The sequence below is a fragment of the Erinaceus europaeus genome, chromosome 21, assembly GCF_950295315.1.
Source record: "Erinaceus europaeus chromosome 21, mEriEur2.1, whole genome shotgun sequence".
NCBI classification, from domain to species: domain Eukaryota; kingdom Metazoa; phylum Chordata; class Mammalia; order Eulipotyphla; family Erinaceidae; genus Erinaceus; species Erinaceus europaeus.
In genome coordinates, this window is record NC_080182.1 from 27,555,404 (window position 1) to 27,579,095 (window position 23,692).

General features: G+C 49.5%; 1 pseudogene; it reads left to right on the forward strand.

The window, feature by feature from the left end:
- Nucleotides 1–15,142: 15,142 nt before the first annotated feature.
- Nucleotides 15,143–15,777, forward strand: LOC103108235 (small ribosomal subunit protein uS12-like; annotated as a pseudogene).
- The last annotated feature ends 7,915 nt before the right edge of the window (nt 15,778–23,692 follow it).

Below are 23,692 nucleotides of genomic sequence, written 5' to 3' on the forward strand. Positions count from 1 at the left end.
TTCTTGGAGGGGTGCCCTGGCTTCTCTATCTCCTGGGAAACCTTCTCTCATATATAATAAGGAATATAAATGAAAGAAAGGAAGGAAGGAAGGAAGGAAGGAAGGAAGGAAGGAAGGAAGGAGAAAGAAAGTAAAGACCTGGAAAAAGGGGGTGTACAGAGTTGGGTCAAATCTGTGGTCTTTTTAGAAAGGACATGGGATCACAACGTGCAGGGCATGAGTTGTGTGTGGGGGGGATTGTTGTGGTCAGTGGAAGAGCAGTCACTTCATGGAAATCGCTGTCAGTCCGGGGGTAGCACAGCCGGTTGAGTTAAGTGCATGTGGCGCTAAGCACAAGGACCAGAGTGAGGATCCCAGTCAGAGCCCCCGACTCCCCCGCAGGTGGGAAGCCACTTCACAGGCGGTAAAGCAGGTCTGCAGGTGTCTGTTTTTCTCTCCTCCTGTTTTCCCCTCCTCTCTCCATTTCTCTTTACTCACTCCTGTTATTATTTCCTTAACTAGTGTTTGGATGTTGACTTCATTATTTTGTGCTTCAACCTTTGGGGGGCTTTTAGCTGGACTCTTGTCCTGGTTCATTTCTTCAATATTTCTTCTTGTTGGTTTAACCATTTTATTTATTTATTTATTTTTTAAATACTTATTCCCTTTTGTTGCCCTTGTTTTATTATTGTAGTTATTGATGTCATTGTTGGATAGGACAGAGAGAAATGGAGAGAGGAGGGAAAGACAGAGACAGGGAGAGAAAGATAGACACCTGCAGACCTGCTTCATCGCCTGTAAAGTGAACCCTCTGCAGGTGGGGACCTGGGGGTTCGAACCGTGATTCTTATGCCGCACCGTCTGTGCTTAACCCGCTGTGATACTGCCTGACTCCTGGTTTAACCATTTTATATATTAAGTTATATGGTCTCTCTCTCAGTACTTTTCAAATTACTGATCACTCTTGCCTGGATTGACTTGTGTCTAAGTAAAGTCATTAAAGGGTTCACAGTTGTGGAAATTGACAGTTGTTTCAATAGTATTTTATCAATAGTATTTTAATCCCCGTGTTGGAACTCAGTGGTTTAAAAGCCTCTTTTGTTCTTTTTCTTCCCTCTAGGCTATGGGAGCCTGAGGGCTTTTAAACTATAAATAGGCTTCTTAGCTTAATCACTGACTTCTGACCAAGAGACAAAGCAGGGTGGGGCAGAGATAATCCAGTGGTTATGCAAAGAGACTCTCACAGCCCCACTGCTAGGCCATAGAGGTATAGAGCTTCTCCTGAGTTTCCCGGTTAGTTCTCTGTCCCCTTGTGTCAGCACAGGACTTCCCTGCTACTGCTCCAGATTCTGAGGGCAGTAGCAATGGAGACTCACAGTTGCATTTGGTGAGTCTCAGGGGAGTCTTCTCCTCCCTTCAGCCATCTTTTTATTGATGAAACAAACTGGAGGTGGTGTCTCAACTGGTAAACTGCCCGACTGTTACCAGCCACTTAATCTCTCCCTTGGCTTTTCTCTGTCCACGAGCCACAGGTGTTTGCACTCACCAGTGATTTGGTGGGTTCCTGAAGTCACTCCAGTCCTGTCTTATTGCGGTCCTAGGTGGTCTCCTTTGGTATTCCTCAATGACCCGGAAAGGAGAGGAGAGAAACACAGCTGCTGCTGCTGCTCTGTAGCCCTGCCTCCGAAAGTATCCTCTCTCCATTTCTCTCTGTCCTATCCAACAACAACAATAATAACTACAACAATAAAACAAGGACAACAAAAGGGAATAAATAAATATTTTAAAAAATAAATATGTAATAAGTATTTAAAGAGGAAGAAGAGAGGTAGAGATCCACAGAGAGGGGAACCCCACAGCCCTGTTCATCCTCCGTGGGGCTCCCTGGGTGCTGTGCACAGTGCTAAGAGAGGAGAAACCCCACAGCTCTGCCCCACCCTCCATGTAGTCTCCCCTGGGGCTGTCCACTGTGCTTCCCCTCACATGGTGCTGGGGCTTGAGTATATTTTTCATGCTTAAAGTTTATTAATGAGGAGAGAGACAGAGATAGGGATCAAACTAGGGGCCTCATGGTAGAAAGTCTAGTGCTTCCCCCACTGCACTGTCTCCCAGGCCGCAGGGTCCGAGCATGTTAAGGCTTCTGCCCCACCTGGTGAACACTCCCCACCCCACAGGGGTCAGCAGGGAGGGTCCCCCTCCCCCCATAGGGAAGGACATGCTTGACAGTGGAGCTGCCAGTGCCGAGCTCTCCATGTGGGAGGAGACCCAGGCCCACGTCAGCAGGCTCCAGGCATGCTGCCCACACGAGGGGGAACAGCTCTCGTTCCTGTCCTGGATGAGCAGACACACCAGATGGCCTCTCCAGACAATGGAGCATTGTCCAGCCGTGAAGAGGAGTGGGACTGAAACACAGGCTCTACCCAGGTGTCCGGCCCCTGTTCATCGCGCTTCGTGACAGGATTGGGACAGAGCCTCAGACACTTGAGGGTCCCGGGGGCAGTCAGGACCATGCAGAGGCAGAGAGCTGAGAGGCGGTGCCCGGGGATGGGAGGTGGGAGATAGTTCATGTGGAGTGTAGCTGAGTTGTGGGGTGATGAGAAGATTCTGGATACAGGCAGCAGTGCTGAGTGAACAGCACTGAGCCTCTCTGACATCATTGAACGGTGGATAAATGGTTAAAATTTGGGGGCTGCTTGATTTCTTTTTTAAAAAACAAGCTTTTTTTTTTTTTTCCTCCAGGTTTATTGCTTGGACTCAGTGCCTCACCATGAATCCACTGCTCCTGGAGGCCATTTCCCCCCCTTTTGTTGTAGCCTTGTTGTGGTCATTATTGTTGTTGATGTCGTTCGTTGTTGGATAGGACAGAGAGAAATGGAGAGAGGAGGGGAAGACAGAGAGGGGGAGAGAAAGATAGACACCTGCAGACCTGCTTCACTGCTTGTGAAGCCACTCCCCTGCAGGTGGGGAGCCGGGGGCTCGAACCGGAATCCTTATGCCAGTCTTTGTGCTTTGTGCCATGTGTGCTTAACCCACTGTGCTACCGCCCGACCCCCTAAAACAGGCTTTTAAAAAATATTTATTTATTGTTGGATAGAGAGAGAAATTGAGAAGGGAAGAGGAGATAGAGAAGGAAAGAGACAGAGAGACATCTGCAGCTCTGCTTCATCACTCATGAAACTTCCACCCTACAGGTGGGAACAAGGGGTTTGAACACGGGTCCTTACGCACTGTAGTGTGAGCGCTTAACCAGGTGTGCCACTGCTCGGTCCCTGACTGCTGGGTCTCTTAATGCCTACTGCTTGATGTTGGAGACCTCTGAATTAGATGCCTGTTACTGACACGCTGGTGGTTTCTCTGCTGAACTTTTTTTTTTAATTACTGAGAAGTATGGAGAGAGAAGAAGGTAGGCTGACTACCTGCAGCCTCTCCTGTCCTCCCTCTGGCCACAATTCCTCTTCTCTGCTGGGTGTCTGCTTGATGTCTTAAGCTAAAGAGCAGTTTGGTTCAACAGAAGCCAAGGCCAAAGACCTAAAGCTGCCTGTGTGGCAAACACCACCCTTTACAGACCATGGGAGGTATGATGCAGACAGGATGAGTCTCCACTGCCCTGCCAGGGGATAGTGCAGAACTCTGGGGTCTGCATTAACTGTCACATGTGTGTCCCCCTGCGAAGGTGCTTTTGACGTCTCTGACTGCATGCTCTGATAGAACGCAGACTTTTCTCACTAAATACTCTATTGGAGGGCTGGATGATGAGCACATTTTACTCTGTGAAGACCCAGGTTCGAGCCCCATGTCCCCATCTGTGTGTGTGGGAAAAGCTTCGTGAGTGGCAAAGCAGGGCTGTATGTGTCTGTCTCTCTCCCTTTCTATCTCCCCTTCCCCTCTAAATTTCTCTTTCTCTCTATCCAAAATAAATTTTTAAAAAGGGGGGCTAGGTGGTGGCATACCCAGTTAAACACACATAGTGCAAAGCACTAGGACCCGTGCAAGCATCCAGGCTCAAGCCCCTGGCTCCCCTCCTGCAGAGGGGTTGCTTTACAAAAGGTGAAGCAGGTCTGCAGGTGTCTATCTCTCCCCCCTTTTTTCGCCACTTGTAAAGCGACCCCCCTGCAGTTGTCTATCTTTCTCTCCCTCTCTCTGTCTTTCCTCTTCTCTGTCTCTCGATTTTTCCGTCCTATCCAGCAACAACAACAATAACAACAACAAGGGCAACAAAATAGAAAAAAAAGGCTGCCAAGAGCAGTGGATTCATAGTGCCAGCACCAAGCCCCAGCGATAACCCCGGAGGAAAAAAAAAAATTCTCTATTGGAATTCTAGCTGGGGTCACACACACTTAACACTGCCCACTACGGCTTTGTCTATGTGTGTTTCTGTGTCTGTATCTGTGTGTGTGCGCGCATGGGACCATCCCCAAGCCTCTTCATTCACCAGCGAGTGTGTTTGAAGTTTACCTCTCAATCCTGAGACATGGTGGAGCTCAGGGTACTGGCTTCTGGTCCCCGAAATATAAAGTGATACCGTGTATGTGTGTCCCCCATAGTGGGGACTCAGATTAATGAGTCCAGTGTGACTGGAACAGCAGGAGTGAGGGAAAGGTACTTGGGAATATTCCTCTCCCAGAGCCGGAGCTTTGCACACGCATGGATTCAGCAGTCCCAGGCCAGGGGACGGGCTGGAGGAATGGTTCGGGGACAGATGGGGGCATGCCTCCTTTTTGTACTATGTGCACTTAACCCGTCAAGCTGCCTCCGGCCCCTTGGATGCCTCCTTTTACTCAACAGGTTTACAAGCAGAGGGCTGTGAGAGCCAAGCCACCACCAGGGGGCGCCCGGCAGCCACTAAACGCCCTGTGGACACTCAGACTTGCAGGCCAGTGGACTCTGGGGGGAGCAGGGGAACTGGCCTTCTGGGCACCCTCCACTCGGAGGAAGGCTGAGCATCCAGGCAGAAGAAGTGTCAGCTCCAGCTGGTCACTGAGCAGCCTTCACCTCTGAAGGGCCGGTGGCAGGATGCAGGGAGGCTCTTTTTCTCACTGAGGAAGGCTCACTGAGTTGGGAGGCCCTTTTTCTCACTGAGGAAGTCCCACAAGTGTTCTCCCCACAGCTAGCTCAGCATTTCTCACAAAAGCCAGGGACCTGGGAGGCTGCTCACACGCTAGACCACACACCCACTTAGTGGGCGCTGGCCGGGGGCTTGACCACCAGCACATGGGGGCTCCATGGACGACAGCACTAGGTGGGTGGCGAAGCAGCACATTGGGGTGTGTTTCCCTCTCTCCACCTGTATCTCTCTAAGATTTTTTTCTTTTTTCTTTTTTTTTTTTATTTAAGAAAGGATTAATTAACAAAACCATAGGGTAGGAGGGGTACAACTCCACACAATTCCCACCGCCCAATCTCCATATCCCACCCCCTCCCCAGTAGCTTTCCCATTCTCTATCCCTCTGGGAGCATGGACCCAGTGTCATTGAGGGTTGCAGAAGGTAGAAGGTCTGGCTTCTGTAATTGCTTCCTCGCTGAACATGGGCGTTGACTGGTCGGTCCATACTCCCAGTCTGCCTCTCTCTTTCCCTAGTAGGATGGGTCTCTGGGGAAGCTGAGCTCCAGGACACATTGGTGGTGTCTTCAATCCAGGGAAGTCTGGCCGGCATCCTGATGATACCTGGAACCTGGTGACTGAAAAGAGAGTTAACATACAAAGCCAAACAAATTGTTGAGCAATCATGGACCCAAAGCTTGGAAAAGTGGAGAGGAAGTATTAGGGAGGTACTCACTGCAAACTCTAGTATACTTCTGCTTTCTTACTTTGGTGCCATACTCCAAACTCAGTCAATTTCTGCTTTGCGTTTCTACTTCTTTTTTTTTTTTTACATGCATAACATTCCCCAGATTCCCATTTAGCAATAAAACCCCCACTATTTCATTCATCATTTTTCATGGACCTGTATTCTCCCCACCCACCCACCCACCCCCAGAGTCTTTTACTTTGGTGTAATACTCCAATTCCATTTCAGGTTCGACTTGTGTTTTCTTTTCTAATCTTGTTTTTCAACTTCGGCCTGAGAGTGAGATCATCCCATATTCATCCTTCTGTTTCTGACTTATTTCACTCAACATGATTTTTTCAAGGTCCATCCAAGATGGGCTGAAAACGGTGAAGTCACCATTTTTTACAGCTGAGTAGTATTCCATTGTGTATATATACCACAACTTGCTCTGAATGACTCTGAAAATGTCCAATAGTTCTAGGTTATCTATCTCTTCATTTAGCTCCCTTATGTCTTTACTGATTTTCTTCCTGGATGATCTGTCAAGTTGAGATAGTGGGGTGTTGAAGTCCCCTACTATGATTGTGTTACTGTTAATATATTGCTGTAGCTCTTTCAGTAGAAGTTTGATGTATTTAGATGGCTTCTCATTGGGTGCATAGATATTAATAATTGTTAAGTCCTCTTGATTGACTGATCCTCTGAGCATTAAGTAGTGTCCATTCCTATCTTTTTTAATCTTATGTATTTTAAAGTCTATCATGTCAGATATGAGAATAGCTGTTCCTGCCCTTTTTTGTGGGCCATTGGCTTGAATGATAGTTTTCCATCCTTTCACTTTAAGTCTGTGTTTGTCTTGTTGCGTTAGGTGAGTTTCCTGTAGACAACATATTGTTGGGTTGTGTTTTCTGACCCATCTTCCTACTCTGTGTCTTTTAATAGGTGAATTCAGGCCATTCACATTTATTGATATCAAAGATTGAAGATATTTTAACGCCATTCTTGTAGAGTTTTAGAGTGTTTTGATATATGTTCTATTTGTCTGGTTGTTTATAGGAAACCTTTCAGAACTTCTTTCAAGGCAGGCTTGGTGATGGTTGCTTCCTTCAACTGTTGCTTGTCTGAGAAGGTTTTGATGCTTCCATCTAGTCTGAATGACAGTCTAGCAGGATATAGTATTCTTGGCTGAAAGCCTTTCTCATTGAGCACTCGATAGATATCTTGCCATTCTCTTCTGGCCTGTAGTGTTTGTATGGAGAAGTCTGCTGCTAATCTTATGGGTTTTCCTTTGTAGGTGACTCTTTGTTTTTCTCTTGCAGCCTTGAGGATCCTTTCTTTATCCTTATTCCTTTCCAATCTAAGTATGACATGTCTTGGTGTCTTTAGGTCTGGGTTAATTCTGTTTGGGACCCTCTGGGCTTCTTGAATCTTTATGTCTTTGGTGTTGTCTAGACTAGAGAAATTTTCAGCTATTATGGCCTGGAGAACGCTTTCTTCCTCCCCTTCTCTTTCTTCCTCTGGTAAGCCAATAATGCATATATTGTTTCTTTTGAAGTCATCCCACAGGACTCTGTTGTTGTTTTCAGCATCTCTTAATCTCTTTTTGAGATCTCTTACTTCTTCTTTAGTTGTCTCTAATTCATCCTCAATCTTGCTAATTCTGTCTTCAGCCTCATTGATTCTATTCTCTCTGCCCTCTACTGCTTTCTGGAGTTCATCTATTTTGTTGCCCTGCTCTGATACTGTTTTAGCTTGTTCAGCTAGTTGCCTTCTTAGCTCAGCAATTTCAGCTTTCAGCTCTCTAATAACCATGAGATTATTAGAATTTTCTTCCATATTCTCATTTGTTGTTCCTGCAGTTCTGATTACAATTTTTTCAAATTCTTTACTCATTCCTGTTATTATTTCCTTGGCTAATGTTTGGATGTTGAACTCGTTGTTTTGTGCTTTGCCCTCTGGAGGACTTTTAGCTGGACTCTTGTCCTGGTTCGAGTCTCCATTATTTTTTCTTGTTGTTTTAACCATTTTATATAAGTTAAGAGGTTTTTCAATCCCTGAGTTGGAGTTCAGTGGTGTAAAAGCCTTTTTTTTTTCCCCTGTAGGCTATGGTAGCCTGAGGGCTTTTAAACTATCAATAGGCTTCTTGGCTTAATCAATGACTCCTGACCAAGAGATAAAGCAGGGTGTGGCAGAGATAATCCAGTGGTTATGCAAAGAGACTTTCACAGCCCTTCAGCTATGCCACCGAGGTATAGGTCTTCTCCTGAGTTTCCCGGTTAGATCTCTGTGCCCTGGTGTCCCTCCCTGTTGCTGCTCCAGATTCTGAGGGTAGTAGCAATGGAGACTCAGAGTTGTACTTGGTGAGTCTCTGGGGAGTCCTTTCCTCCCTTCAGCTGTCCCTGAAGGGAGGAAGGAGCAGACTTGTTGGTGGAGCAGACTGGAGGTGGTGTCTCCACTGACAAACTGTCGAACTGTTAGCAGTCACTTAATCTCTCCTTAGGCCCCTCTCTCCTCTCTGTCACCAGCCACGCGTGTTTGTACTCACGGGTGATTTACTGGGTTTCTGTGGTCATTCTAGTCCTGTCTTGTTTCGGTCCGGGTGGTCTCCTTTGGTATTCCTAGTTGATCCGGGAGAGGAGAGGAGAGGAGAGAAAGTGATCTGCTGCTCGTAGCTCCGCCTCCGGAAGTCTCTTCCCCCGATTTTTTTCTTTTTTAAAAGATTTTATTGGGAGTCGGGCTGTAGCACAGCGGGTTAAGCGCAGGTGGCGCTAAGCACAAGGACCCGCATAAGGATCCTGGTTCAAGCCCTGGCTCCCCACCTGCAGGTGTGTCACTTCACAAGCGGTGAAACAGGTCTGCAGCTGTCTATCTTTCTCTCCCTCTCTCTGTCTTCCCCCTCCCCTCTCCATTTCTCTCTGTCCTATCCAACAACAATGACAACAATAATAACTACAACAATAAAACAACAAGGGCAACAAAAGAGAATAAATTAAAATAAATATAAAAAAATTTAAAAAGATTTTATTTATTTATTTTTATTTATTTATTAATGAGAAAGAAGGAGACAGAAAGAAACAGACATCACTCTGGCACATGTGCTGCCAGGGATCGAACTCAGGACCTCATGCTTGAGAGTTCAAAGCTTTATCACTGCACCACCTCACCTCCCAGACCACTTTTTTTTTTAAAGATTATATTTTATTTTTTAACCAGAGCCCTGCTCAGCTCTGGTTGATAGTAGTGCAGGGAATTGAACCTGGGACATTGGAGTCTCAGACATGAGAGTCTCTTTGCATAGCCTTTATGCTATCTACCCCTGCTTGAGCTCCCTCTCTCTCCCTCGCCCTCCCTTTGCTTTCCTTCAGTCAGTGAAAGCAAATACTGATGCAAAGCAAAGAGACATAGGTTTATGTGTTTATTTTGCCAGAGAGACCAAGACCCCCTAGCACTGCTCCACTCTGTCACACACCGTGCCGGGTAGGAGACTGGGGCCTCCCATTGATAGAAGGGCCTGGGAGTCAGCATAATGGTTCTGCAAAGAGACTTTCGTAGCTCAGCTTCCACTCTCGGGCTGTTGTGAATAATGCAGCTGTCAACACAGGGCTGCGTGTGTCCCTTCGAATTATTGTCTGAGTGTCCACTTGGAATGGGCTTGTTGGGTCATGAGGTGAGTCCATGTTTCTTTGTGTAAGGACTGTCCACACACACAGTTTGCATAGGGGCTGCTTCAATTTGCATCCCCACCCCCACATGCTTTTCTGGGCCTGAGTGCCCCTCTTCTGCTGCTCTGCCCCACCCCTATACCTCAGGCCTGCTCAGCCTGCAGCCCTGTTTCACAGCCTCAACCCTCCCAGACCCCACACAGGGCCCGGGGAGTGTCTCAGCCTATTCCCCATCGGATCTGTCACCCTTTGCACTGTGGGCTCCTCAGAGCAGGGTGTGTGTGTTGGGGGGTGTTCAGAGGTGTAAGGGAAGCAGGGGCGAGTGAGGGGGAGCAGGGGAGGAGGAGCAAGGAGAGCACAAGGAGCAGGTAAGCATCAGTACAGACCCTCTGCTTTGTCCCCAAGCCTGGGAAGGGTAGCCTCCCCAAGCCAGCCTAGAGAGGTGGTAGAGTCATGGACACCAAGAGCAGAGCCGGAGCTCCGTGAATGGAAACCGTTATTACTTCTGCCACTGCCCACTCCCAGCTGCCATGAGAATCAGTGATGACCTTCAGCTCCTCGAGCTGGGATGTAGTCAGGGGAGCAGGAAGAGCAGGGGCAGCACCAGCCTTTAGATGACGCAGACTGAGCCCCAGCGTCTGGTCTGCCCGCCCGCTCCTATCTCTGTCTTGGCCAGCCATCCCCCAGCCCCCGCACCAGGCCCAGCAGCTCCCACATGCCTCCCTGCTGGGAGCACGGCTGTCACCGGGCAGCTGAGCCTCTGCCGTGAACATCCTACCTGAGGGGTATACAGCCTTTGTCCTCCCAGGAGGCTGCGGGGCACTGAGCAAACCACCCTCACAGCCCTGGTGGGACTCAAGGAATTCCAGTTGCCCGGAGAGTGTACCTGTTACCATGTGCGAGGACCTGGGTTCAAACCCCCAGTCCCACCTGCTAGGAGGAAGCTTTAGGACAATGGAGCAGGACTGCAGGTGCCGGCTTTCTTTCCCTTTCTATCCCCCCTCTCTGTCTCTTAACCCCTGCAAAAAAAAAAAAAAAGGGAGGGAAGGGAGACTGCTGGGAATGCTGGAGTTGTGAGGTCTTGAGCCCTGGTGATGACCTGGTGGTAAAAGAAAGAGAGAGAGAAGAAAAGAAGGAATTCTGATACTGACCCTATTCCCTCAGATTGCTGGTCTGGACCAAGTGTGAAATATTCCCATGATTTTTCAAAGATTCTTTCATTTATTAGATAATTTGTTTATTTATAAGAGGGAGAGCTCAGAGGGAACTCTCCTGCTGGCAGCTCAGTCTAGCTGGGTGGGGGTTCCTGTGGGGTGAGCTCTTCCCCAGCTATGCCTGCACAGGCCCAGTAAACACATAACATGATGGCCACATGTTAGTACCTCATTCCTGTCACCTTCCATCCTTTCCTTATCCTCAACCACAGACTGGGGCTCAACCACCTCTGAGTGCTGGACCCCATGGAGCCACCCTTTCTGAGGGGTGCTCAGAGGCAGGGCACTGCTTGGAAGGAGACTCCAGTACTCAGTTGACCTATCTGCATAGAACATGACCATTTTTCATTTTTTAATTTTTTTGCCTCCAGGATTATTGCTGGGGCTTGGTGCCTGCACCATGAATCCGCTGCTCCTGGAGGCCATTTTTTCCCCTTTTGTTGCCCTTGTTGTTGTATTATTGTTGTGGTTATTATTGTTGTTGATGTCACTCATTGTTGGATAGGAAAGAGAGAAATGGAGAGAGGAGGGGAAGACAGAGAAGGGGAGAGAAAGATAGACACCTGCAGACCTGCTTCACCGCCTGTGAAGTGACTCCTCTGCAGGTGGGGAGCTGGGGGCTCAAACTGGGATCCTTATGCTGGTCCTTGCGCTTTGCGCCATGTGTGCTTAACCCGCTGCGCTACCGCCTGACCCCCAACTTTTTTTTAGGTTTATTTACTTACTTTAATGACAGAGTTACACAGAGAGACCAGAGGGCCAGGTAGTGGTGCACCAGATTAAGCACACACATTACAGTATGCAAAGACCTGAGTTCTGAATTCAAGCCCCTGGTCCTCACCTGCAAGGGGAAGGCTTCACTAGTGGTGAAGCAGGGCTGCAGGTATCTCTCTGTCTCTTCCTCCCTATCTACCTCTCCCTTCTCAATTTCTCTCTGTCTCTACCCAATAATACATGAATAGATAAATAAGTGAGAGACCAGAGCCCTACTGAGCTCTGACTGATGGTGGTGCTGGGAACTGAACCTGGTTTCAGAGCCTCAGGTATGAAAGTCTTTAAAAAATTTTTTTTTTCCTTTTTTTAAAAATATTTTTATTTATTATTTATTCCCTTTTGTTGTCCTTGTTGTTTTATTATTGTAGTTATGAATGATGTCGTTGTTGTTGGATAAGACAGAGAGAAATTGAGAGAGGAGGGGAAGATAGAGAGGGGGAGAGAAAGATAGACAACTGCAGACATGCTTCACCGCTTGTGAAACGACTCCCCTGTAGGTGGGGAGCCGGGGGCTGGAACCGGGATCCTTATGCCGGTGCTTGTGCTTTGTGCCACCTGTGCTTAACCCACTGCGCTACTGCCTGACTCTCATTTTTTTCTTTTTATTTATTTATTTTCCCTTTTGTTGCCCTTGTTTTTTTTATTGTTGTTGTAGTTATTGATGTTGTCGTTGTTAGATAGGACAGAGAGAAATGGAGAGAGGAGGGGAAGACAGAGAGAGGGAAAGAAAGACACCTGCAGACCTGCTTCACTGCTTGTGAAGTGACTCCCCTGCAGGTGGGGAGCCGGGAGCTCGAACCGGGATCCTTAAGCCAGTCCTTGTGCTTTGTGCCACATGTGCTTAACCCACAGTGCTACCGCCGGACTTCCTTTTTAAAAGTTTTTTATATTTATTAATTTTCCCTTTTGTTTCCTTTATTTTTTTATTGTTGTTGTTATTGATGTTGCCATTGTTAGATAGGACAGAGAGAAATGGAGAGAGGAGAGGGAGACAGAGAGGGGGAAAGAAAGATAGACACCTGCAGACCTGTTTCACCGCCTGTGAAGTGACTCCCCTGCAGGTGGGGAGCCAGGGGCTCAAACCAGGATCCTTATTGGCCCTTGCGCTTCACTCCCTGTACGCTTAACCCGCTGCGCCACTGCCCGACTCCCTCAGGTATGAAAGTCTTTTTGCAGAACCACTATGCTGTCTTCCAGAGACTTAATCAATTTATTTGATTTTTTTTTTTTTAATCAGAGCACTGCTCAGCTCTAGTTATGGTGGAGTTGAACCTGGGACCTTTGGTGTCTCAGGCACAGGAGACTTTTTGCACACCCACTGTGCAGTCTCCCCAGCCCCACATGACACTGTAAATAATAATGCTTTTCCCCAGAAATGGTGCTGGGCGCCCCAGGTTCATGGTGGCACTGTTCTCAAAGGCTTCAGTACAGGACCAGCCTAGGTGCAGAACATGACTGGATGACAAGGTGGGGGGCATTGTGTGGTGGGGTACTGCACTCGACACTTTGGAAGTGGCCTGGGAGTTGGTTCTGAGTGGAGCACAGGACTTGCACACTTGAAGCCCTGGGTTCAATCTCCAGCACCACAAGTGCCAAGTGGTTCTGGTCTTAAAAGATGAATACAACTTTTTTTTAACATTTTATTTATTTTATTATTTTTAAAATATTTATTTATTCCTTTTTGTTACCCTTGTTGTTTTATTGTTGTAGTTATTATTGTTGTTGTTATTGATGTCATCATTGTTGGATAGGACAGAGAGAAATGGAGAGAGGAGGGGAAGACAGAGAAGGGTAGAGAAAGACAGACACCTGCAGACCTGCTTTACCGCTTGTGAAGTGACTCCCCTGCAGGTGGAGTCAGGATCCTTACGTTGCTCTTGGGATTTGCGCCACCTGCACTTAATCTGCTGCACTATCATCCGGCTTCCTATTTTATTTTATTTTATTTTATTTTATTTTATTTTATTTTAAGAGAGAGATACAGAGAGAAACTCAAAAACCCTGCTCAGCTCTGGCTGATGGTGCTGGGGATTGAACTTGGGAACTCAGAGTCTCAGGCAAGAGAGTCTTTTGCAGAACCATTGTGCTGACTCATTATTATTATTATTATTATTATTATTATTATTAATTTTCACCAGAGCCCTGCTCAACTCTAGCTGATGGTGGTGCTGGGGGTTGAACCTTGGACCTCAGGGTTTCAGGCAGGAGAGTCTTTTGCAGAACCACTATACTGTCTCCCCAACATCATCATGATTATTGCTGTTGTTATTATTATCATTTTCCTCAGAGCCCTACTGAGCTCTGGCTGATGGTAATGCTGGAGAGTGAACCTGGGGCCTCCGAGCCTCAGACAGGAGAGTCTTTTGTAGAACCAATGTGCTGTCACCCCACCTTTTTATTTATTTTTAAGAAAAGATAAAGTTTTGTCTTCAGCTGCAGAATGATTGCAGGGCTGATGCCAAGTGAAGTCAGCCTGCAGAAGGGGGGTGGATGGTCCTGTGCGTGTGCAAAGCTCAGGTTATAAAGCTAGTGGGCAGACATGGCTGAGCCCAGGGCGTGGGCATGGGGCCTGGCAGAGGCAGGGGCCTCAAGGGTGCTGGGGGCTGAGTGCTCACAGGAAGCTGGAAAGGAGCCGTGGCCATGAGTAGATGCCAGGCCTGTGAGGAGGAAGCAGTGACTGCGTCAGTGCTGGGCCCCAGGGAGGAGCCTGGCTCTGGCCGAGCTCTGTCCTGTGGTCTGGGGCTGGGGCAGAAGCAGGCGGGTGTCTGACTCACAGGCCTACTGTCTCGTTTGCCTCCTCCCGTTGTCTCCGGAGCCTCCGGAGCCTTCGTCAAAGAACAATTATGGGCTCATCTGTCTCTGCCTCCTGCATCGCCCGCTCCCAGCCTGAGTGTCCAGGATCTAGAAGCTTCTGTGGCAGCTGCTCCCTCCCAAAGGGGACACGCCAGCCCCATCTTACAGTCCCTTCACCTGCCTTCAGATGTTACTCTATCTGTCACATGACTGCTGTGTGGCCTTAGACAAGTTGTCTCGCCTCTCTGATCCTCTCTAATGGAATAGAATAGTGTCTCTCTCATAAGGTGTTTGCTTACACCTGAGACATTTACTTGATTCATTTTTTAAAATACTTTATTGTATTTTAAGTCAGAGATAGACTGATAACAGAGAGAGAGAAGCCAGAGCCCTGCTCAGCTTTGGCTGATGGTGGTACTGGGGATTGAACCTGGGGCCTCAGAGTCTTAGGCAGAAGAATCTCTTGCAGAACCACTGAGCTGTCTCTCCAGCCCACCTGTGACATTTAACATGATCCTCAGAGCAGTGCTCAGGCTTTTTTTTTTTCTGTAAATTATGCACTGGAAATTTGTATTTGTGTTATTCCACTGTTCCCAGAGCACTTCTTTATTTCACTTTTATTCTTTTCAAGATAGAGGATGAGAGAGAGGTGAAACACCACAGCAATGGTCCACCACTCACTAAGTGAGTGGCCCTCGTAGTGGCCTGGTCCTGCCCAGGTCCTCACACACACTAAGCTATGCACCCTGCCAGGCAAGCTGCCTGCTGCTCCCCCACTCCTCACTTCCTTCCTACAGACCTACAGATGGGCTGGGGAATGAGCCCGAGGCCTTGCTGTTGTGCCATTCTGCTGAGCAACGTCCCCAGCCCAGTGTTCTAGGCTTCACCTTAGAGAGAGAGAGAGAGAGATGAGATGGAGGGACAGAGAAAGAGGAGAGCAATTGGCAGGATGGGCAAGTGTCACCATCTTTGTACAACCAGGGAGCTCCGTAGCCTCCGCCAGGACCAGAAGTGGCATGATAAGCAAACGAAAGCCCATTCAGGCACGGCCCGAAGGCCAATCCTTTTGGAGGCACTTCCCATACAAAGGGGTTGAGGCTGAACAGCCAAATTCTACGGTCAGGAAGTGTGTCCAAGTCCGGTTGATCAAGAATGGCAAAAAAGGGGGGGCTGGGTGGTGCCACACCTGGTTGAGCCCACGTAATACAATGCACAAGGATCCGGGTTTGAGCCTCCGGTCCCCGCTGGCAGGGGGAAAGCTTTGTGAGTGGTGAAGCAGGGCTGCAGGTGTCTCTCTGTTTCTCTCCCTTTCTATCACCCCTCCCCTCTTGATTTCTGGCTGTCTCTATCCAATAAATAAAGATAATAATAAAAAAATGGCAAAAAAAAGTCTCAGCCTTTGTGTCCAATGATCGTGTTTACATTTTATTAAGCAAAACAATGAAATTCTGGCTGCTGGATTTGGTCGTAAAGGTGACATTCCTGGAGTTCCAATTTAAGGCTATCAAAGTGATCAGGGTCTCTCTGTTGGCTTTATACAAAGGCAAGAAGGAAACGCCGAGATCCTGGGATATTCAGGTTTAATATAGTTTTAGTGCAGACGGTCTTCTTTCTTTAGAGAACACTCATCTGCAATGCTGCGTGACACCATCACCGCTTTCTGAGTCCTTGGTTGGGGGGCTGGTGCCGGTGAGAGAGAAGGAAAGAAATATTTTTCCTCACCTCAACCGGTTGTCTGGAGGAGGGACATGCACACTTCCTAGGGCCCAGCACCCGCAGTGACAGGAAATGAGGAAGGTGCCTCCGACGCTGCTTTGCCAATCAGAGACAGTGGCAACTGGAAACCGGTCAGGTGTCTGCAGGGCCGGGGAAGAGTGGCAGCAGGGAACATTCTAGTGTGGCACGCTCCCTCAGCTGGAGCTGCCCGGGGTGCCACCACCCCGTTTCTCCATCCTGCAGCGGGGACTGGAGCCTGAGGTGGGGAGTCTCAGGTGCACTTTCGAGTGATCCTAGGAGCTTGTCAAACTTGGCGTCCCTACAGGACCACCTCCTCCTTTTCTTTCTTTCTTTCTCCCTTCCTTCCTCCCCCCCCCATTTTTAAAAAATTTATGACTAGCAATAGACTACAAGATTGTAAGATGACAGGGTCTAGCTCCACACCACACCCAACACCTGAGTTCTGTGTCCCCAGAGAACCACCAGAGTTCTCACAAGTCTCAGAAACAGTTTGCTTGATTCTGTTTTTCTTTCTTTAAAAATTTTAAAATATTTATTTATTTATTATTGGATAGAGACAGAGAAATTGAGAGGGAAGGGAGAGAGACAGAGAGACACCTGCAGCCCTGCTTCACCACTCGTGAACCTGGGTCCTTGAGCACCGTAGTGTGTGTGTGTGTGTTTACCAGCTGCACCACCAGCTTCCTTCTGTCCTTCCTTCTTTCTTTCCTTCCTTCCTTCCTTCCTTTCTCTCTCTTTTTAAAAATATTTATTTACTTATTCCGTTTTGTTGCCCTTGTTGTTTTATTGTTGTTGTTATTAATGTCGTCGTTGTTGGATAGCATAGAGAGAAATGGAGAGAGGAGGGGAAGACAGAGAGAGGAAGCGAAAGACAGACACCTGCAGACCTGCTTCACCGCCTGTGAAGCGCCTCCCCTGCAGGTGGGGAGCCGGGGGCTCAAACCAGGATCCTTACGCCGGTCCTTGTGCTTTGTGCCATGTGCGCTTAACCCGCTGCGCTACTGCCCGACTCCCCCTTTCTCTCTTTTTTTTGCAAGTCCATGTGTATCAGTTCACTAGATTCCACATATGAGTGAAACCATCTGGTGCATATGGCCTTTCAGATTAGTGTTCAGTGTCCTTTGGGTAAATACTTGAGTGATATTGTAGGGTCTGCTCTTCCTTCCTTCCATCCTTCCTTTCTTCCTTCTCTCTCTCTTTTTACATAGAGACAGAGAGGCAGAGACTCTACGTAGAGTAGATGTGACTACAGCACAGAGGTTTCCTTCAGTGCAGTGGGGCCAGGTTCAAACCTGGGTCATCACGTGGCAAAGCAGCGTACTACCCAAGTGAGCTATTTCAGCAGCTCTGGAGGACTTCTCCCAGCACACCTCCAAGGATTCCCCTCGCAGAATTTCTAATTCACTAGGTCAGGATTGCACCTGAGAATTTGCAGGTCTTTGAAGCTTACTCCATGTCAGCAGGGTTGGGGTGGGGTCGTTGGTCTGGGTCCACCAAGGCGGCCACAGGTGGGACTCAAAATTCAGTAAGTCCGGGAGCTTTCTTCACCACAACAGTTGAATGAACACATTACTATGCTTGAGGACCCAGTTCAAGCCCCTGCTCCCCACGTGCATGGGGAGAAACTTCATGATCGGTGGAGGAGGGCTGCTGGTGTGTGTGTGTGTCTCCTTCTCTACCTCCCTCCCCTCAATTTCTGTCTGACCTATCAAATTAAAAAATGAAAGAAAGAAAGGAAGAAAGAAAGGGAAAGATAGGAAGGAAGGAAGGAAGGAAGGAAGGAAGGAAGGAAGGAAGGAAGGGAGGAGAAAATGGCCTCTGGGAGCAGTGGGTTTGTCTTCCAGACATTGAGCCCTAGCAATAACCCTGGTGTGTTGTATGCTTTACATTGGGTTCTAGTTCTCCCCCGCCAAGAGAATTGGATCAGTCCAGTTGGTTTCGCGGGCCCTCTTGGCCCCGCCCCAAGGAACCCCACCAGAGTTCCAGAGTCCAGAGTTGGAGAGTTTTGAGAGTTCCAGAGTTCCAGAGTTGGAGAGTTGCAGAGTAAGAGAGAGTGCTTGCGCCGCCGCAAAGAGACAGCAGAGTTCTGTTTGGTGATTAGTTCATCTTAGTTTATACATCGTTGTTCCTGAATAAAGAAATACAGCTTCCCTGCCCAGCCGTTGTCTCCGTGTCTCTGTTACCTGCCCGTGAAGCTAGCCCGGCCAGCAAGAGCCTCCAAAATTTTAACAACAAATGGCGCCCACGTGGACCTGACCTGCGCATCTCTCAGATAAGTAAAGACAATTTGGCTACCTATGTACTATGGCCTTCTCTTCTGCTTGTGAAGAGATCTCCAAAGGCCTCTGCTCTTTCTTCACAAGACTGTTTTGCTGTTTCTGGAACATTTATCTCTGGACCACTCTGTGGTTTCCACTCGCTCGGGCGAACTCAGAACAGCCAGCGGGAATAGCCAGCGGGCGGGAGGCGAGGCGCGGAGCTGCTGTTTCCACCTGGTTAAACAGCCAGCCAGCCGGCTGCACCCAGACAACCCCGCGCACTGCTCCCGCAGCCCCGCAGCTGCCCACAGCCCCGCAGCTGCCCGCAGCCCCGGAGCCCCGCAGCCCGCAGGAGGCTGACGCCAGCACGCAGGAGCCCGATGCCACCACGCAGGAGCCCGATGCCACCACGCAGGAGCCCGATGCCAGCACGCAGGAGCCCGATGCCACCACGCAGGAGCCCGATGCCAGCACGCAGGAGCCCGATGCCAGCACGCAGGAGCCCGATGCCAGCACACAGGAGCCCGACGCCAACACGCAGGAGCCTGATGCCACCACGCAGGAGCCCGATGCCAACACGCAGGAGCCCAATGCCAGCACGCAGGCTAGCCCACAGGAGCCGGCTCTCCACCGTGTGGCGCAGGGCACTGGACATGTGATCCCTCCACGCTGCTCGGCCACTGCAAGCAGGGCAGCAGACATGGCAGGGCCATGGGGCAGGGCCGTGGCGGCCTATCATGGCCGCCACCCCTGGGCACCTAGGCCCACGCCTTCTACAAAACTGGCCCGCCTGCCCTCTTGCTATGAATTCTGGAACGATCCCGGACCTCCCGGACCCCCGGGCTCCCTGCCGAAACTGGGCACACGAGATCTCCAGCTGCCGGTCCGGTCTGAAGGCAGACAAGCTGGAGTACACAGAGATTTGTGCAGAGATCGCAACCTGCAATTCCTAGAAGTGAAGCTGTGCGAGAAGCCACCTCCGGATGGTGAACCCCCCCCCCAACAACTAAGACAGTACAGATTTAAATTCGTGTTTAAAATGACATGTCTTCGTAACAAAGGTTTCTCTCCTTGTGTATTAATGACCATGTTTATGTGTATGTTTAAAGTTTGGTAAACAGTAACTTTAAGGCTAAATTCTTACTAGTCAAAGTTAAATGAAAAAGGTTTTCAACGTAATTTTCATAAAGATAAAATTAACTTACATTTAAAGTCTGAGGTAAAAATTAGTTAACAATCAATATATTTTAACTAAGTTGGTCTAAACAAAAGGTTAAATAGACTTGTTGATGTGTAAAACTCTCCATTACCTTCTCTATTAGAAATGGTAGATCGCACAATGGCTATGCTAATTATTCTCATGCCTGAGGTTTCCTTTCCTGACTCCATCTTGAATGGGTGTAACAAAAGGTTAAAAGACGTTGTTGATATGTAAAAGTCTCAAATTCCTTCTCTATTAGAAATATGCTAATAACAAGTTTTGTTTCATAGTAAGTAAATTGCAGCCAGCTGCCTTTGGGACTCTAGGCTGTTCCCCGCCCCCATGCAAATGCCCATCAAGGCAAGTACGCCCCCCAGAGGCAAGAAATGTTTTTTTTTAAGCTGATAAAGTTTTGCCCACAGAGGCAGAAATGGCCCCCTCAGGCCTTCCCTTGGCAGCACACTGGTTCTTGTTACCTGCTTACATGTTTCTCCATGTTTGTGCCAGTTTCTTTTTTAAAAATACCTGTATGATATATGTTTCTGTTCACCCCACACCCTTGATACTATAGTCATTTAGTTAAAAAAAAAGGGGGGGAATTGTTGTATGCTTTACATTGGGTTCTAGTTCTCCCCTGCCAAGAGAATTGGATCAGTCCTGTTAGTTTCGCGGGCCCGCTTGGCCCCCCCCCAAGGAACCCCGCCAGAGTTCCAGAGTTTGAGAGTTGAAGAGTTGCAGAGTTCCAGAGTTCCAGAGTTTGAGAGTAAGAGAGAGTGCTTGCGCCGCCGCAAAGAGACAGCAGAGTTCTGTTTGGTGATTAGTTTGGTTTAGTTTATGAATCGTTGTTCCTGAATAAAGAAATACAGCTTCCCTGCCCAGCCGTTGTCTCCGCATCTCTGTTACCCACCCGTGAAGCTAGCCTGGCCAGCTAGAGCCTCCGAATTTTAACAACACTGGTGGCAATAAAAACAAACAAACAAATAAATAAGAGATGAGCATCATTCTGGTCCCATGTGCTGTCAGATTGGCATCAGGGCTTAAACCTGAGGCCTCAGGCTTGTGACACATGCCCTCTTCCTGAGCCCCCCCACCCCTGCCCCAGCACACCGTAGCCTCATGGCCAGAACCGAGCATGGCACCAGAACAGTTGGGGTATGGTGATGCGTGGGTGGAGCAGAGAGTGCTCCCTGAGTCATCTGTTCAGAACAAGGGGGGAGAGGGAGGGCTTCTGGGCAGCAGGGCAGCAGCAGGGCACAGAAGAGGGCAACAGAGGACAGCAGGGCACAGCAGGGGACAGCAGGGGTAGCAGGGGATAGCAGGACAGCAGGGCACAGCAGGGGCAGCAGGGGATAGTAGGGGCAGCAGCCCTGCTCCCACAGCAGGCACTGATGAGACAGCCAGGAGGTGACAGCATGGACGCCCTTGGGGGGGAGGGGTAAGGGGCCCGCAGGACATCCAGCCCCCTGGGTGCAGGGTGTGCCCTGCCTCTCCCAGGTTAGCCACCCACATTCCCAGGTCACCCACATCTCAATGTACAGACCCTCCTAGCTAACTGCACCTTCTGCTCCCAAAGCCTGCTGGTGATGGGACTCCCCAGAGAAGCTGGAGATGCCCCCAACCAAAACCAAGTGCACAGGACCCACAGGATAGCTCATGGGACTATGTGCAGCTCTGCCCTGGACACGATCCTGGTTCAAGCCCAGCCCCCACCACACTGGAGGGATAGCTTCAGAACTGTGGTCCCCTCCTCCCTCTCTTTCTCTACCTCTCTCTCTCCCCTCTTTATATAAAAGTGGAGAGGAAAGAAGGGGTGACAGTCAGAAAGAGGAAGAGACATCAAGACACCTCTGGTCATGGCGTGAAGCGCAAGGACCAGCACAAGGATTCCAGTTCGAGACCCCGGCTCCCCACCTGCAGGGGGTTCACTTCACAGGTGTCTATCTTTCTCTTCCCCTCTCCGTCTTCCCCTCCTCTCTCCATTTCTCTCTGTCCTATCCAACAACGACAACATCAATAACAACAACAACAACAACAACAAAGATGATAAACAACAAGGGCAACAAAAGGAAAAAAAACAAACACCTCTGATGTTCCCATGCTGCTGTTCATGGTACTTCTAAGGGGTACTAGGGACTACACAGTGCAAAAGGTATGTCTTCTACCCACTGAGCCACCGTCTCCCTCTCTTCCCTGACCACCTCCTTCTCCTCCCCACTCCTACTTATTATAAACACCCCTCTCTGTTTTCATAGAGATCTGCCTGCTCTGGGGTCACGTTTCCAGTATCTTACCCTGATCCCCTGATGGCTACAGCTCTCTGAAATGGATCGATCGTCCTTGATTGTTAATCTGAGACGGAGAGGAGCTGGCACGCGTGATCGGCTGGTGCTCTTCATGTCCAGAGACACTTAATTGTAGGGACAGCAGGAGCTTCTGCAGAGGAGGCCGCGGCCCAACTCTACGGAGATGCCTCAGACTTTCCTTCTTTCCTCCTCCTTTCCCGCTTCCTTCCAGTCTTGCTTTCTTCTTTCCCTCTTTCTTTTTTTTCTAGATATTTATTTTTTTATCCCCTTTTGTTGCCCTTGTTGTTTTATTGTTGTAGTTATTATTGTTGTTGGATAGGACAGAGAGAGATGGAGAGAGGAGGGGAAGACAGAGAGAGGGAGAGAAAGACAGATACCTGCAGACCTGCTTCACCGCCTGTGAAGCGACTCCCCTGCAGGTGGGGAGCCGGGGGCTCGAACTGGGATCCTTACACTGGTCCTTGCGCTTTGTGTCACGTGCGCTTAACCTGCTGCGCCACCGCCCGACTCCCTCTTTCCCTCTTTCTTTCTCACTGGGGATATCGTTGGGGCTTGCTGCCTACATTGCAACCCCACTGCTCCCAGCAAACTCTGCCCCCTTTTAATGAAGACAGAAATTGAGGGCGGGGAGAGGGTACACCCGTGTATGTAGCCCCATTTCAAACCTCAGTCTCTGGGCTATGATGTCTCTCTACCTCTCCTGAGTGAAAACAACTCAGTGGTGACATTGAATGTGAGGCATAGGGTCCAGGCTCCTTAGGGGAAAAAAAAAGACAAGAATTCAAAAGGAGTGTGTGTGTGTTGGGGGGGGGGGGGCAGAGCAGTGCTGCCATCTCTCCAGTGCTCTGTGTGCTGCGTGGTGCCAGGGATGGCACCCTCCGGGACCCCAGCCTGCAGGGCCTCTCTCTCCTCTCCTATCACCAGACAGATCTCTCTCTCTCTGGATAAAGTCTCTGAGCCAGCACCCCCCATCTGCAGTCTGCGGAGATAGACTGTCTGGATTGACCGACCGACCAATTGATTGACTGGTGCTGGGACCCCACTCCACATGATTCTGCTGTTCCTGGGGCACCTTCTTCATTCTTTTAATTTTAGATGGGTGTGGAGCCTCCCCTAGAGCAATATGTGGCACCCCCATGTGGTGCCAGGGCTCTATCTCCTAGACACCAACTGTCTGCATTTAAACTTCAGTTGTGTGTGTGTGTGTGTGTGTATGTGTGTGTGTGTGTGTGTGAGAGAGAGATAGAGAGAGAGAGAGAGAGAGAGAGAGGGAGAGAGAGAGGGAGAGGGAGGGAGGGAGAGAGAGAGACAGGAAAGAGCACGCCACACCCCTCTCTCTGTGCCTCAGTTTCCTTGCAGAGAGGTGACACCCTCCGGCAGAGCTGTGGCTGCCATAGGTGGCAGCTGGGGGCTGCGGTGGCCATGAGCCCTGCATGGGCAGCACTAGGCAGTGAAGAGCCCCCCAAGAATGGTGGGGACCCAGGACCGGGCAGTTCTGCCCCATTCCCCCACCAGCTTGGTGGGGAGCCGGCTATCTTCTTGTGGGAGGGACAGATGGATGGATAGACAGATGAGGCTAGTGGGCCTGCCAGCCACACCAGGAGCAGGGTCCCCGAGGATGCAGTCCTGGCAGGCCGGCCAGTGGGTCCCCTTGGTAACCTGCTAATTGATGTTCTCCAGGCAGCAGCTTGCACCCGGGGCTGCCGCAATGGACTCTAATTGCCGACATCCGACATCCTCCAGGTGAGGAGGCGCATGCTCTCGGCCAGGAGGGGCCCCCGTCTGCCTGGCTCTGGAATCCAGGTGCAGCCAGGAGGTCCAGGTGGGGCCTAGGCTCCCCCTTTCCACAACCACTTGGGAGGGTGGGAGGTTGGGGGTCTCAGAGCCAGGTCCCCCTTCAGCTCCCTCACAGGAACACTGGACCCCCTCACAGGGACACCTGACCCCCTCACATGAACACCTGACCACCCTCACCTGAACACCTGATCCCCTCACATGAA